Source organism: Engystomops pustulosus, chromosome 3, assembly GCF_040894005.1.
Source record: "Engystomops pustulosus chromosome 3, aEngPut4.maternal, whole genome shotgun sequence".
Lineage (NCBI taxonomy): Eukaryota > Metazoa > Chordata > Amphibia > Anura > Leptodactylidae > Engystomops > Engystomops pustulosus.
Window position 1 is genome coordinate 78,878,362 of NC_092413.1, and position 15,632 is coordinate 78,893,993.

The following is a 15,632-nucleotide window of genomic DNA, read 5'->3' on the forward strand; positions in this document are numbered from 1 at the left end:
GACAACAAACCTAAACTTGTACCCAGGCGTGCCACCAGTTTGAAGGATAAATTAACAAGAAGTCACTTTACTCGTCCGGTGGTCCCCCTGGGGAGAGGCTCAAGGTTGAAGGGCTCATTTCCTTGCGGTGAATGCTCAGTATGCCTGCTGTTGCACCCCACAAGAGAATTTGTAAACCCACTCAACCAAGATCGGTTCTCTCTCCACAACTATATTAATTGCAGATACAGGAATATTATCTATGCCCTTATTTACCCATGCAACAAGGTGTATATGGGACAGACGACACAGGAGTTGAGAAAAAGAGTACAGCAACATTTATCAAATATAAATAATGCTCATTCTGACTTCTCAAAAGGTAAGTTCCTGTCATCTGTAGCTGCACATTTTCGTACAGTTCATGGGGGCAAGACCAGTGGCCTGCAAATGGTAGATCTGGATAGGATCCGCCCTAATACTAGTGGTGGTGACTAGAGATGAGCGAACATACTCGTTCCAGCATTAGCATACTCGCAACTGATCGGTGATCGGACGAGTATTTCGCCCGCTTGAGAAAATGTCATCTTGCGGCGTTTAGATTTTTGGCGGCCAGAAACAGAGCCAATCACAAGCCATGAGACTCTGCAGTACACCCAGCAACACATGGTACACTTACATGTCGATAGCAGTGGTTGGCTGGCCTGATTAGGTGACAAAGGAAAAGACTAGCCCCTGCCCGCGCAGCTCGGATCATTCTCTGTCTGGATACCGTTAGGGAGAGAGCTGCTGCTGGTCAGGGATAGCGTTAGGGTGCTTGTAGATTACTGTTAGGCAGGAGTGATTCTCCAAGAACCTTACTGTTAGGCAAGAGTGATTCTCCAAGAACCTTACTGTTAGGCAAGAGTGATTCTCCAAGAACCCAACAGCCCTTGTTAGGCTACATTAGCGTTTTTCAAAATTTAAAGTGACACACTCAGTCACAGCACAAAATCCTTTTGTGTGCTGTCAGTGTAGGTTAGAAACTAGCCATAGCAATCATTTTCTGTGGTTGCTGTCTGATTTCTTCTACACGTTTTGATCTATTAACTCGTGGTAAAGCACTGTTGAGGCCAGAACAGTGCGAACAGGGGATGTCGTGGATTGTGGACGATGCTTCTAGTCATTTATCCACCAGTCAGTCTTCCACGCAGTCCACCCATGTTACCCAAGTGAGCACTCCTCCAGCTCCTCAACCTCCTGCCCCCTCCCAAGAAAATTGGGCATTTGAGCCGGCATACTCTGAGGAACTGTTTTCTGGACCTTTCCCAGACTCACAAACCACTTGTCAGGTTGCTGCTGAGCTCTTTCCCGATGCCCAGGTTTTTCACTAGTCGCAGTCATGATGACCTTCTTGACATAGTGGAAGAAGTGTGTAAAGAGGTGTTGAACGATGAGGAGACACGGTTGTCAGACAGTGGTGAAGTTCAGGGCAGGAAGTCCGAGGGGGGAGCAGACTGAGGGATCGGAGGATGATGAGGTGACAGACCCAAGCTGGGTTGATAGGCCGGGTGAACCTAGTGCTTGTGAGACGGAGGCGAGTCCTATACAAGAACAGGTTGGAAAAGGCAGTGGTGGGGCCAGACGGAGAGGCAGAGCCAGAGCTGGTGCATCAGCGCCAAATGTTTCACGTGGTGAGGCTCCCGTGCCGAGGGCTAGATTTTCTGAAGTCTGGAGGTTCTATAAAGAAACACCGGATGACCGACGGACTGTGCTGTGCAACCTGTGCCACACCAGGATAAGCAGTGGTTCCACCACTACTAGCTTAACCACCACCAGTATGCGCAGGCATATGAATGCTAAACATCCCACTCAATGGAACCCAGCATATAACGGGTAGGCAGCACAGTGAGAAACAAAATGGGATTCAATCCATGTGGGTGCTGACTGCGTGGGTCTGACCCAAGACCCGGTTACATAGGGGTAGTAGAGAAAGTAGCAGCACTCCGTCTTCCTAGTTCAGGATGTGTTTATTCACATGTGGTTACAAAGCTATGTTTTGGCTAGCTCAATGTAGCCATTTTCAAGCAGTGAAGACAGGTGTTACATGGCGGGTTTAAATCCCCCGCAGGATGTGACGTCATCAGTGGCGTTAACAAAGTGAAAATACATAAATATGTGCAATAAATGCGTCAAAGTGAATACTCATCGCAATATACAAATAGTCTAAAACAGGATGAAACGGTGACACAGTATAAACATAAGTGAGGAAACACTCATTGAATGATGCCGGTATCTCCGGTTTGTAAACATACGGTGTGTGCATGTCTACAGGTTGCATAGCAACACCTAAATAGAACGTGTGGGTGGGCCGGGGGTGCCATATAAGTTACACTCAGTTATGCTGCCAAGAGAGGGCCATATTTACCAACCAGACGAGGGATAGCTCCGGAAATGTCGGCTGCAGCTCCGCGATCGCTCGCATGCAGCAGCGCGACACCATTCACCGTTTGAGTCTCACCACTCGCGATAACAGCGCGTCTGGTATATTGGCGGCCATCTTGGAAGTGGGCAGGAGTGATTGGGGACCCGTCCGGGCTGCATGTCAGTGGAGGGCTGGCAAGTAGGCTGTCAGCACAGGGCACAAAGGGACCAGTGTCACAGAACCATAGTGTTCAGTGCCTCCACATGTCGTCTCCATAGCAGCCTCCAAACGTCGTCTCGATAGCTTCCTCCACACGTCTCCATAGCAGCCTTCAGACGCCGTCTCCATAGCTGCCTCCACACGCCATCTCCATAACTGCCTTCACACGCTGTCTCCACAGCTGCCTCCACACATTGTCTCCACAGCTGCCTCCACACATCGTCTCCATAGCAGCCTCCAGACGCCGTCTCCATAGCTTCCTCCAAAAGTCGTCTCCAAAGCAAACAAGCTGTGTCAGGCTCATTTTTTGGGTGTTTCACCAGATAAGTTATGGAACTTGGTCACTATGTTGCCACCATGCTGTGTTATCAACTAAATATACCGTCAACTTTTGTTCACATAGGAAATCATTTCAGCGCTTCTTGCTCACCTCCTTTGGTTCCTTTCTGCTGCCATAACCAGGCAAAATACTGATACGTACAGTGCTACACGTTATCCTCGGCAAAATACATTTTTAAAATTGGTTTGAAGCCTGAGTCCATTTGGGGTATATCGCCATGCCACTCTCTAGCCTGCCGCCGCATGCCGTCCCCTATAGTGTCGGGGTCAACTATTGGGTGTTTTAGATGCTATCTGGCTTCATTCGGTAACTCTGTCATCGCCATTCTGTTGCCCATAATTTTGGCATAATGGTGCGATTAGGCAGCCTCAGAGGCATCCATGCATGCTGCCCCTGCTGTTTCCTGCCCATTTCCGTGGTGTTTCCATCATTTTCTGAGGTTTCCAGGTGTTTGGCCAAGCTTCCCTGTGCAGAGCCTTGGTCCCCTTGATGCTCGAGTCTCCCATTGACTTCAATGGGGTTCGTTATTCGAAACGAGCACTCGATCATCGGACAAAGTTCGACTCGAGTAATGAGCACTCAAGCATTTTTGTGCTCGCTCATCTCTAGTGGTGACGTGTCTTTAGAACTATTACGACAAGTAGCCCAGTGGATTTTCATGTTTAAATGCTTTTCCCCACAGGGTATCAATGAAGAAATTTTATTCAGAGGCTTCTACAAACAAAGATGATAAGAACTATAATTGTGTACCACGACCATGGTTGATGTTGCTCCCCTTGTATCTTCAAGTCATCATCATCTCATTTTTTCATCTAATTACATACCTTCTCTTTTGGTAATTCTTCCCCCTTGTTTCTTATCACAGCATTTTTTCACTTTGTATAGTCTTGGGCCCTTATGGCCCCTTCAAGTCTGGTCTGCACGTTTTCCACATTGCATTATCTGCTTAGGGCCCCTCACCTTCCCAGCTTCACTTTCTTATATCCTGCACCAGGGTTCCTTTTTCACTTCACTATGCTGTCAGCGCATCTTATCATCTTTCTACACTTTGTTCACTTCTGTGCTCAAGCTTCATGCTCCAAATCATGTGTTTTTTCACTGTTATTGTGACTTCTAATAACCAGTGACACACTTCCACATATTCCTTACCATTTGTTTACTTACCTGTTCATTCACCACTCTATTGTGTCTCACACCCAGGTATCTCAATATTGTTCAAGTTTCCCTTTTCCAAAGCACTATTCGCCATTTCACTAAGTATATGGTATTTTTAAACCCCTTATCACCGACACTAGTTTTCAGCTCAATGACCAGACTCGATTTTTCAAATCTGACAAGTCTCACGATAATTGGTTATAACTTTGGAACGCTTTAACATATCCGGGTGATTTTGAGAATGTTTTCTCGTGACACATTGTACTTCATGTTAGTTATAAAATTTAAGTGATACGTTTTGCGTTTCGTTCTGAAAAAAAGTGAAAATTTGGCAAAAGTTTGTAAAAATTCTTCATTTTCCAAGTTTGAAATGTTCTGGTTTCCAGACAAGATGTAAAACTACCCAAAAAGTTTGATAATTAACATTTACAGAATATCTGCTTTATGTTGGGATGATATTTTATGCTTCCAGTCATTTTTCTAGGATGTTATGAGGTGCAGAACTTTAGGTGCGATTTTTCTTATTTTCATGAAAATTGCCAAAACTCACATTTTGAGGGAAAACTCAGCTTTCAGGTGACTTTGAGAGGCCTTAATAATAGTAAAACCCCATAAATTACCCCACTATAGAAACTTCACCCGTCAACATATGTAAAACAACTTCTATTAAGTCCATTAACCCTTTAAGTGTTTCACATGGGTTAAAAAATATGGACCTGCGATTTAGAAACTATAGAATTTTTTTTGGAAAATACATTCATTTAGGCCAAACTGACAGTTTCAGAATAAATTAAATGATGAAACGCACTGAAACGTTTGATGCCCAATTCCTCCAGAGTGTACTTATCCCACATATGTGGTGGTAAACTGCTGTACGGGCGCACGGCCGGGCATAGAATGAATGGAGGCGCCATGTACAGCAGATTTGTATTGTCACATTGTACGACCTATACATTTTTTTCTTTTTGGTAATGCGAACATATGAGGGCTCATTATGTACGGGATGAGATACAATGTATAGATAATTTATTTTGGGAGTCTAAAGCTAATTCATGAGATTTTATTAACTATTTCAAGGGGGACACAAACAAAATCATCAATTTTTATTTTGGATTGTTTTTTCCCCCCCGCTCACCGTAACGTAAAAATAATATTTTCTTTATTTTCTGGTTCACTACGATTGCGGTGATACCTCATTTATATAGTTTTTCTTATTTTTGCTCAATTTTCCTGAGCAAAACCAATATTGGAGAAAATCGCATTGTTTTTACTATTGACAACTTTTCAGGGCCATAACTTCTGTATTTTTCTGTTGTCAGATCTGGTTGAGGGCTTATTTTTTGCGAAAACAGTTGTTCTTTTCAGTCGTATCATATTAGGGAACGTAACTTTTTTTGATCACTTTTTAGAACATTTTTTGTGATGGTGTTTGATGGAAAATTGTATATTATGGGAAGTTTTTCGAGTTTTTTTTTACGTAGTTCACCGAGCGGGTTCAATATTGATTTAGATTTATTGTACAGATTAATACGGACGCGGTGATACCAAATATGTACGTGTTTTTGTGTTTTATTTACTTTATTTGCATTTTATGTGATACTGGGGAGATTATGGGACTTTTATTTTATTTATTTAATTATATTGTAAAAAGATTTAATTTTTTTTTTTAAACTTTTTTTTACACTTTCTACTTCTTGGCTTGAATAAGCGATCATCCGATCGCTTATTCAAGCCTTTACACTGCAATACACTTGTATTGCAGTGTATACTGTAAGTAACTGAGCATGCTGAGCATGCTCAGTTACACACAGCCGGGTCCTGCCAGGAGGCGGAACCCGGCACAGAGAGGAGCCGATAGCCCCGGGTCACTCGTCGGAACCCAGGGCTGAGGCAGGAGGGATCGGATCCCCCGGTAAGCACACCGGGGGGGTCCGATCCACAGGGGACAAACTTGCACGCCGCGGTCATGCTTGACCGCGGCGTGTAAGGGGTTAAACCCCCGGGATCTGAGTTTTTCCAATCCCGGGTGTTAGTGCCGGGTCTGGGCTGTGATATCACAGCCCGACACCGGCACTATAATAACCCGATGTCCCGAAAACTTCTTCTGACGCGGCGCCGTAGAAAGGCGTCGCGTCAGAAGAAGTACCCTTAACCCCTTAAGGACGCAGGGTTTTTCGGCTCAATTCTCGCTCTCCAACTTCAAAAATCCATAACTTTTTCATTTTTCCGTGTACAGACCTGTGTGAGGGCTTATTTTGTGCGTAACAAATTTTACTTTCCCGTAATGTTATTTATTTTAACATGCCGTGTACCGCGAAGCTGAAAAAAAATTCCAAATGTGGAAAAATTGAAAAAAAAACGCACGTGCGTCACGTTCTTGTGGGCTCAGTTTTTACGACTTTCACTCTTCGCTCCAAATAACATGCCTAATTTATTCTTTGGTTCGGTGCGATCGCGGTGATACCAAATTTATATAGGTTTTATTGTGTTTTAATACTTTTTCAAAAATTAAACGAATGTGTACAAAAAGGAAAAAAATTTTTTTGCCATCTTCTGATGCTAATAACTTTTTTATACTTTGGCGCACGGAGATGTGTGAGGGGTCATTTTTTGCGAAATGAGGCGACGTTTTCATTGCTACCATTTTGAGGTCTGTGCGACATTTTGATCACTTTTTATTTCATTTTTTATGTTATGTAAAAAGGTGTAAAAGTCGCATTTCGGACGTTTGGGCGCCATTTCCCGTCTCGGAGGTCACCGCCGCCCGTAACCGTTTTTATATTTTGATAGATCGGGCATTTTGGGACGCGGTGATACCTAATATGTTTGTGATTTTTACTGTTTATTATGTTTTATATCCGTTCTAGGGAAAGGGGGGTGATTTGAACTTTTAATATTTTATTAATTTTTTTTATTTTTTAAACTTTTTTTTTTCTTTTTTTTTTCACTATCTTTTAGACCATCTAGGGTACATTAACCCTAGATGGTCAGATTGCTGCTACCATATACTGCAATACTTCTGTATTGCAATATATGGCATTTTTGCAGCACATTCATTACAATGAGCCACTGGCTCATTGTAACGAATCTGCAGCTGCCAGATAGCCTCGTGTCAAAAGAAGACACGAGGCTACCATGGCAACCGATCGCCGCCCCCCGATGACGTTCGGGGGCGTGGCGATCGAAAAAAAGATGGCGGCGCCCGCGCGCTGCCGTCTTTTAAATGCTGCCGGCGACTTTGCCGGCGGCAACGGGGGGGTTAATAGCCGCGATCGGTGCTAGCACCGACCGCGGTTATTAGCGGTGGGGGTTTTATGCATTTTGCAAAAACCCCCACCTTTGTATGAAGAGGACTCAGCCCGTGAGCCCTCTTCATACATCCCTTATACCTCTGCGCCGTAGAGCTACGGCGCAGAGCGTTAAGGGGTTAATGACCGCCGTAAAAACCCGATAGGGCGGTCATTAAGGGGTTAATTATTAATCACCCACTTCCATATTGTTCCTTTTATTATTTCACTTACGTGGATTATTGACCATTTTTTTGTGCCTCACACGTATGGTATACAAAAGATGCTTTATAATATTTATATTATTACTAATAGTCCAAACTGTTTCTTGTGACTTGATTAGTGGGGACGCACATCGTGGTTCTGGATCAAGCAACCAATTAGATACACAGATGAAGCACTTTCTTCTGGAAGGGATTGGACTCCATAACCAAACTTCTCCAATTCCCCATTGGCTTACAATAATTTTTTCCTTTTGATCCTGAAAAAGTTCCAGAAATATTTTGACTATGCAAGTGTTACCATCGGCACAAGCTTACAAGATCTGGTGATCTAGACACAATCTGCCCAACCTTATGGATTCCTGTTTTCCATGGACATTGCTTCATGGAGTAGCCTTCTTATCAAATAATTGATTTGTTTTGCCCTCTACATATTTTTTCTGGGCCTGAACTTTTTTGACCCTTATATACAAAGATAAAAAATAACATAAAAAACTTTTGGGTCGACCCTGAACTTTACAGGGTCATCTTTAAAGGCACTTACCAACGCTCTTCCCTCTTGGATCCATGTCGAAGACCTCATTAATTAACCCCTTCCTGACGCGCGCCGTACTAGTACGGCGCGCGTCGGGTCCCGGTGCATGGAGAGGGCTCGCGGGCCGAGCCCTCTCCATAGCCGGTAAGTCTTTGCTGCATATTGCGGTAACACCGCAATGCTGCCGGAGGCTTCAAAAAGATGGCGCCGATGGCGCTATCAGCACATTGTAATGAATGAGGAGTAAAATCCCCATATACTGCCATATTGCAGTATGGCAGTATATGGTAGGATCGATCAGACAACCTAGGGTTAAAGTACCCTAGGGAGTCTGAAAAATAGTTAAAGTAAAAGTAAAAAAAGTTAAAAAAAAAAATTATAATAAAAAAACCTAAAAATTCAAATAACCCCCCTTTCCCTAGAACTGATATTAATATTAATAAACAGTAGAAATCATAAACACATTAGGTATCACCGCATCCAAAAATGCCCGATCTATCAAAATATAATAACGGTTTTTCACTGCGTTTAACTCCGTAACGGAAAATAGCGTCCAAAGTCCAAAATGACATTTTTTTGCCATTTTGGAAAATATAAAAAAATTAATAAAAAGTGATCAAAAGGTAGCACAGTCCTAACAATGATAACAATGAAAACGCCATCAAAAGTCGCAAAAAATGACACCACCCTCAGCTCCGTACACCAAAGTATGAAAAAGTTATTAGCGCCAGAAGATGGCAAAATCAAAAAAAAAAATTTTGTACAGGAGGTTTTAATTTTTTTAAATGTATGAAAACATTATAAAACCTGTACAAGTGTGGTATCCCTGTGATCGTAGCAACCCAAAGAATAAAGTAGACATGTCATTTGGGGCACACATTGAAAGCTGTAAAATCCAAGCCCACAAGAAAACGTTGCAAATGTGTTTTTTCACCATTTTCACTGCACTTGGAATTTTTTTCCCACTTCCCAGTACGCGTCATGGAATATTAAATACCGTCACTACGAAGTGCAATTTGTTACGCAGAAAATAAGCCATAACAGAGCTCTTTATGTGGAAAAATAAAAAAGTTATAGATTTTTGAAGGTGGGGAGTGAAAAATGGAAGTGAAAAAACTTAAAAAGGCCAAGTCGTTAAGGGGTTAATATATGTTGTCCATCAACCTTAGGTGGTTACAGTTACTGTTTGAAAATTGAAAATTATTCACTGTCTGGAAATTATTATTATGGAACAGGCCTTGATATATATCTTTGATGACAGAGTACTTTTTAGGCGCTATTCTGTGTATATTGCCTATTTATGTCTATAAATCTGTCAAGGGGAGCGACTCTACCTTGGGGTTCTGGTGCCCAGCCACACTATTCACTCGGACTAACCGCATTTGTTGCAATTTTATTGCCGTTATATCATGCAATAAATACCCAGGATAGATGGACTTATGAGGTCTTTTTGGGCGGCGTATGCAGTATTACTTGTTTTGATACCATTAATATCCATTCTTTTTATTCCTTTTTTTTATCTTGGTAACACATTTATAAAATGTCCCAGCACCTATTTGCGCTATTTGAGTGTTTGCTCCAAAACTTTTCGGCTTCTTTAATAGGGTATTACAAAATAATCACCTGTACTTGGTTATTCTCATGTATTCATTAAAATTAAGGTATCCCTTTCGCTGTCAAATTTTTTCTTTCACACTGATATATTGAATTGCTGGTGACTGCTTCTATCAAGTATATATCCATCGTTCTATCTTTGTACTTGCGCCCTTATTATATGATCACCGTTCTATCTCAAACACTTCGTTCCACTCATATAACTATGTTCCATACTGCATTGCCGTGATGTCACTCGGTATCTAGGTTACGAACCTAACATCTAGACCTCGGCCAGGGCTGCGCATGCGCTTTTGTATATTGATTTGTTCCAGAGACTTTTACAGGATTTCCGTTCCTGCGCCGTAACGTCCAGCACACGCCGCCTTATCAGATCTTAGTAGTTGGGGACCCTACTTAAGGTAAGTTGCTTCACCTTGTGGCTACTTACCCCTGAGGAAGTTGTGGAATACGACGAAACACGTGGGGAGCCAGCCACCCCTGTACATCACCCTCCTCTCTCACTCTATGCCGCTTCACTATTGAGGTCACACAAGTTACACTCCAGAATTCATTTTAATTGGTCTGCATTTAGCAGACTTATATGTGTGACTCGGATGGGATACTTTTCTTGTGGTCAGGACATTTCTGTGAACCTTTTAGTCTAGTGTGCACGCACACGGCATTAGTGTTGGATGTTTACATATGCAATTACCATTTACTCGTATTGAGGAGGGTTGTTGTCACTACTCCACCAATACCCCAGGTCACTTTTTGTTATTCTTGTATATTATGTATTTTAATTGTTTTTAATGTGTGTCTTATGGTAGTCTATCACATTATGCAATATATAAATAAAGATTTTTTGTTGACTTTGCACTTTAACTAAGGAGCTTTTTCAGAATGCTAATGAGAGGGCTATATACAAAAAAAGGAAGACGGAAGGCAAATATGCGAAGCTATGGGGCCCATGGCTGGATACACCGGGAGTAGTATCAGCAGAATTACTAAGGGAAAGGTGTTACAAATTAATATAGGCCAATAGGCAAGATAAGGTGATGCTTATTGTATTTATGAGCTAATCCTTTTATAGCCCTACGTGGCGACCTAAGAGTGTAAGGGATGCATGCTGAATATGCCATAAATAATTTATAGCCCTGGCTGGGATGGGGGTGGGGGGAGGGGGGATTGTTTTTCTCTTTTATTGTTTGTATGTTCTTAAAATTGAAAATAAATAAAGAAATATCTGATTTTAAAAAAAGAGCTTTTTCAGTGCATTCTTTCTTCTTCAAGGAATAGTATTTATTGTGCATTGGCTCTGCCCAGTATTGTGGCTGTGTTTCTCATCCCACATTCTGCTTTACATTATGGTGGAGCTCGCTCATCGCATACCAGTCCATTACCATGGGATCCCCACAGCGGCCCTTCATCCTGAAGATGCTAAACTACAGAGACAGAGATAGCTCTGTGTGTGTGAGGGTGAATGAGTGTTCTCTGCCTTGGGGAGGGGGGTGTTTCCTGTGAGGCAATATATGGGTTTTTTATTGCATTACTGAATGATGTATTTATCCAATATTGATATCTTATCCTAACTTCATGATTGTGCCTTATACTTCCCTGAGGCAGATGTTGTTGCCTTTTGTGCATTGTTATAATTTAGAAAAATGGAAAATAAAATCTTTAAAAAAAAATTACAAACAAGCTGTCCTGCATCATTTGAAAGTACTTTGCGTGAAGGCTAAGGACCTTCAGAGATGTCACAGGCATGTGACTAGAGATGGGCGAATCGATTCTAACAATTCTAAATTAATTTCGAATTTCAGGAAAACTTTGATTTGTCACAAATCCGAAGTTTACAGTGATTTGTGGGAACAAATTGCGATTTTTTTTCTTTAAATATATATACATTTTTCCCCTTTATTAGCAAAATGGCGGCGACCACAACGTATTACATGGGGCAGAGAACTCTGGGAAGAAGAAAGGAACATGGTGGTACTGTTCCTCACTGTATGGGTTTGCAGACAGATCTTGTTGCAGTGAGCTCAGAAGATTTTTTGTGGTAAAAAAACCTTTTAAAAAGCATCAGAAAAGCAAGTGTGCGAGCTTGGTGGCGAGTGTGCATTGATCCTAACTGTGTGCAGTGTCCAAAGTGGGACTTAGGATTAAGGGAAGGAGTACTTTTTGGATCCAGCAAAAAATAGAGAAGTGTATTTACAATTCCTGATATTAATTTGTGTGAGTTTTATTGCAACCAAGTAGATCTGAAGGTATTTTACTTGCATAATCTGTATATTGTGTGGGGGGTATAGGGAGGTATTCACCTTTCTTATTTAGACAGTATAGTCACAGGTGCTGCCTAATTAATAGTGGGGCGTGGCTATCTAATTAGCAGCCTTTATATACTTCTGTGGTCAGTTTGTTTGGTGGTTTGCAGCCAGATCTTGTTGCAGTGAGCTCAGCAGATTTTTGGGGCAAAAAAACCTTTTAAAAAGCATCAGAAAAGCGAGCGTGCGAGCTTGGTGGCGAGTGTACATTGATCCTAAGTGTGTGCATTGTCCAAAGTGGGATTTAAGATTAAAGGATTTAAGATTAAGGGACTTTAGCAGGTAATTGCTGTATTTTGTGTTACTTTGACTGTACATTCTGCTTTTCTTCCGTATTTCTCTTGTAATCCCCATTAGAACAATGGACTCCATAAGTGTTATTGCTACCCAGTGTACATCCTGTGCCATGTATGCTTTCCTTGAACAGCCGTTCGAGGGAGGAATACTGCCGTGTGGGATGTGTGAAAATGGCTCATCTGGAAGTCCAGATTCTGGATCTAAATGAGCAAGTTTCAAGGCTGCGGGCAATTGACAATATGGAGCGAAGTTTGCTGCTCCTGGAGCACAAACTCTCTGGGGAAGATGGGTGTGGGGAGGGAAGTATGGAGGTGCAGAGTGAGGGGGCAGCTAGTTGGGTAACATGTAGAAGGCGGGGTAGAGGGAAGAGTTGTAGGGAGTCTAGTCCTGATCTGGTGCACCCCAATAAGTTTGGCAGGCTGGCGGATGAGGGGGATATCAGCTCTGGGGTAGCAATGCTGCAGCAAGACGTGGCCTCTAGCAACCAGGGGACTGTCTGCTCCAGAAAGAAAGGTAATGGGAGCACAGGCAAGGTCAGACAGGTGTTGAGAGTGGGAGATTCGATTATTAGGGGAACAGACAGGGCAATCTGTCACAAAGACTGTGCTTACCAAACAGTGTGTTGTTTGCCCGGTGCTCGGGTTCGTCATGTTGCGGATCGGGTTGATAGATTACTGGGAGGGGCTGGTGAGGAACCAGCGATCATGGTCCACATTGGCACTAATGAAAAAGTAAGAGGTAGGTGGAAGGTCCTTAAACATGATTTCAGGGATTTAGGCCATACGCTCAGGGCAAGGACCTCAAAGGTAGTTTTCTCCGAAATAATACCTGTACCACATGCCACACCAGAAAGGCAGCGGGAGATCAGGGAGGTAAATAAGTGGATCAAAAATTGGTGTAGGAAGGAGGGATTTGGGATCATGGATAACTGGGCTGACTTTTCTGTTGGCTACAGGCTCTACAGTAGGTATGGGCTGCACCTCAATGGGGAGCGTGCAGCTGTTTTGGGGGGAAAATGGCTAGAAGGTTGGAGGAGTGTTTAAACTAAAGACCTGGGGGGAGGGCAACTACACATTTGCAGGGCAAATAGACATTGTAGATAGAGAGCTGGGAAGAGTCATAGTTAGAGATGAGCGAGCACTAAAATGCTCGGGTACTCGTTATTCGAGACAAACTTTTCCCGATGCTCGAGTGCTCGTCTCGAATAACGAGCCCCATTGAAGTCAATGGGAGACTCAAGCATTTTTCAAGGGGACCAAGGCTCTGCACAGGGAAGCTTGGCCAAACACCTGGAAACCTCAGAAAAGGATGGAAACACCACGGAAATGGACAGGAAACAGCAGGGGCAGCATGCATGGATGCCTCTGAGGCTGCTTAAACGCACCATTATGCCAAAATTATGGGCAACAGCATGGCCATGACAGAGTGACAGAATGAAGCTAGATAGCATCTAAAACATCCAATAATTGACCCTGACACTATAGGGGACGGCATGCAGAGGCAGCGGCAGCAGCGGCAGGCTAGAGAGTGGCATGGCGACATACCCTAAATGGACTCAGGCTTCAAACCAATGGGTGGCAGAGAGGAACCAAAGGAGGTGAGCAAGAAGCGCTCAAATAATATCGGTACATGATAAAAGTTTGCCAGTATATTTTGTGGATTACACAGTAGGGTGGCGACAAAGTTAACATGGAAGCCATGAAAACAATCCAAAATTCTGCCTGACACAGCTCGTTTGATAAGGGGACCATGTATGGAGGCAGTGAACTAGTAGTAGATTAAAGGTGCTGCAGTTAAAACTATGTTAGTTGGATCTTGGCATGGAGCTGGCGCTCCGCTGCCAGGCGAGCTTTCGCCAATCCAAGCCCCTGTCTCTAGGCTACTCCCCAAACAGCACTTCTAAGAACCTTTTGTATAAGATCAAGTGTAGTAGCGTTCTTATAAGTTTAGGATATGGCGGGTGAGGGGAATGTAAACAGATGCGCAAGAAGCGCTGAAATAATATTGGTAAATGATAAAAGTTTGCCAGTATATTTTGTGGATTACACAGCAGGGTGGCGACAAAGTTAACAACTTTGATGTGGAAGCCATGAAAACAACCCAAAATTCTGCCTGACACAGCTCGTTTGATAAGGGGACCATGTATGCCTACAGTTCATGCCAGTCGCTGCACTGGCTGCCAGTCTCCTTTCGAATACAGTTTAAAATAATAACCCTCATCCATAAAGCTCTGTATAATGCTGCACCCCCCTACCTCTCCTCTCTTATCTCAGTCTATCGCCCAACCCGTGCTCTTAGATCCGCCAGTGATCTTAGATTAACCTCTACCCTAGTGCGGACCTCCCACTCGCGTCTCCAAGACTTCTCTAGAGCTGCACCAATTCTATGGAATGCTCTGCCCCGAACTATCAGACTAATACCTAACCTCCAAAGTTTCAAACGTGCTCTTAAAACCCATTTCTTTAGGCAAGCCTATAACACTCATTAACTGCATGAAGTTTTAACTCTTCTACTAACCCGTCCTGTGTCGTCCTCCCATCTGTTATCCAGCAACCAACAGGCACCAGACTTCTCTGCAGTCCCATTCACCCTGGACCTGGTATATAAGATGACGGCTGAGTGGTTCAAGCGACAGCAATTCCATTTATTATATTTTGTTCTATTCCCTAAGAAGAATGGCTTGACCATTAAATATTCCTTTACCTCGTGTTATCCCATCATCTTCATAAACCGTAAGCTCTGGCGAGCAGGGACCTCACTCTTGTTGTTCCATACAAATGTTGTGCTCTGTTATATTACATTTGTATTTGTTTCCTATGATTTGTAAAGCGCTACGGAATATGATGGCGCTATATAAATAAAGATTATTATTATTATTATTATTATTATTATTATTATTAAGGAGGCAGTGAACTAGTAGTAGATTAAAGGTGCTGCAGTTAAAACTATGTTAGTTGGATCTTGGGATGGAGCTGGCGCTCCGCTGCCAGGCGAGCTTTCGCCAATCCAAGCCCCTGTCTCTAGGCTACTCCCCAAACAGCACTTCTAAGAACCTTTTGTAAAAGATCAAGTGTAGTAGCGTTCTTATAAGTTTGGGATATGGCGGGTGAGGGGAATGTAAACAGATGCGCAAGAAGCGCTGAAATAATATCGGTAAATGATAAAAGTTTGCCAGTATATTTTGTGGATTACACAGCAGGGTGGCGACAAAGTTAACAAGTTTGATGTGGAATGCCCTGTAATAGCTCTTGGGCGGTGTGCCTTTTATCGCCTAGGCTCAG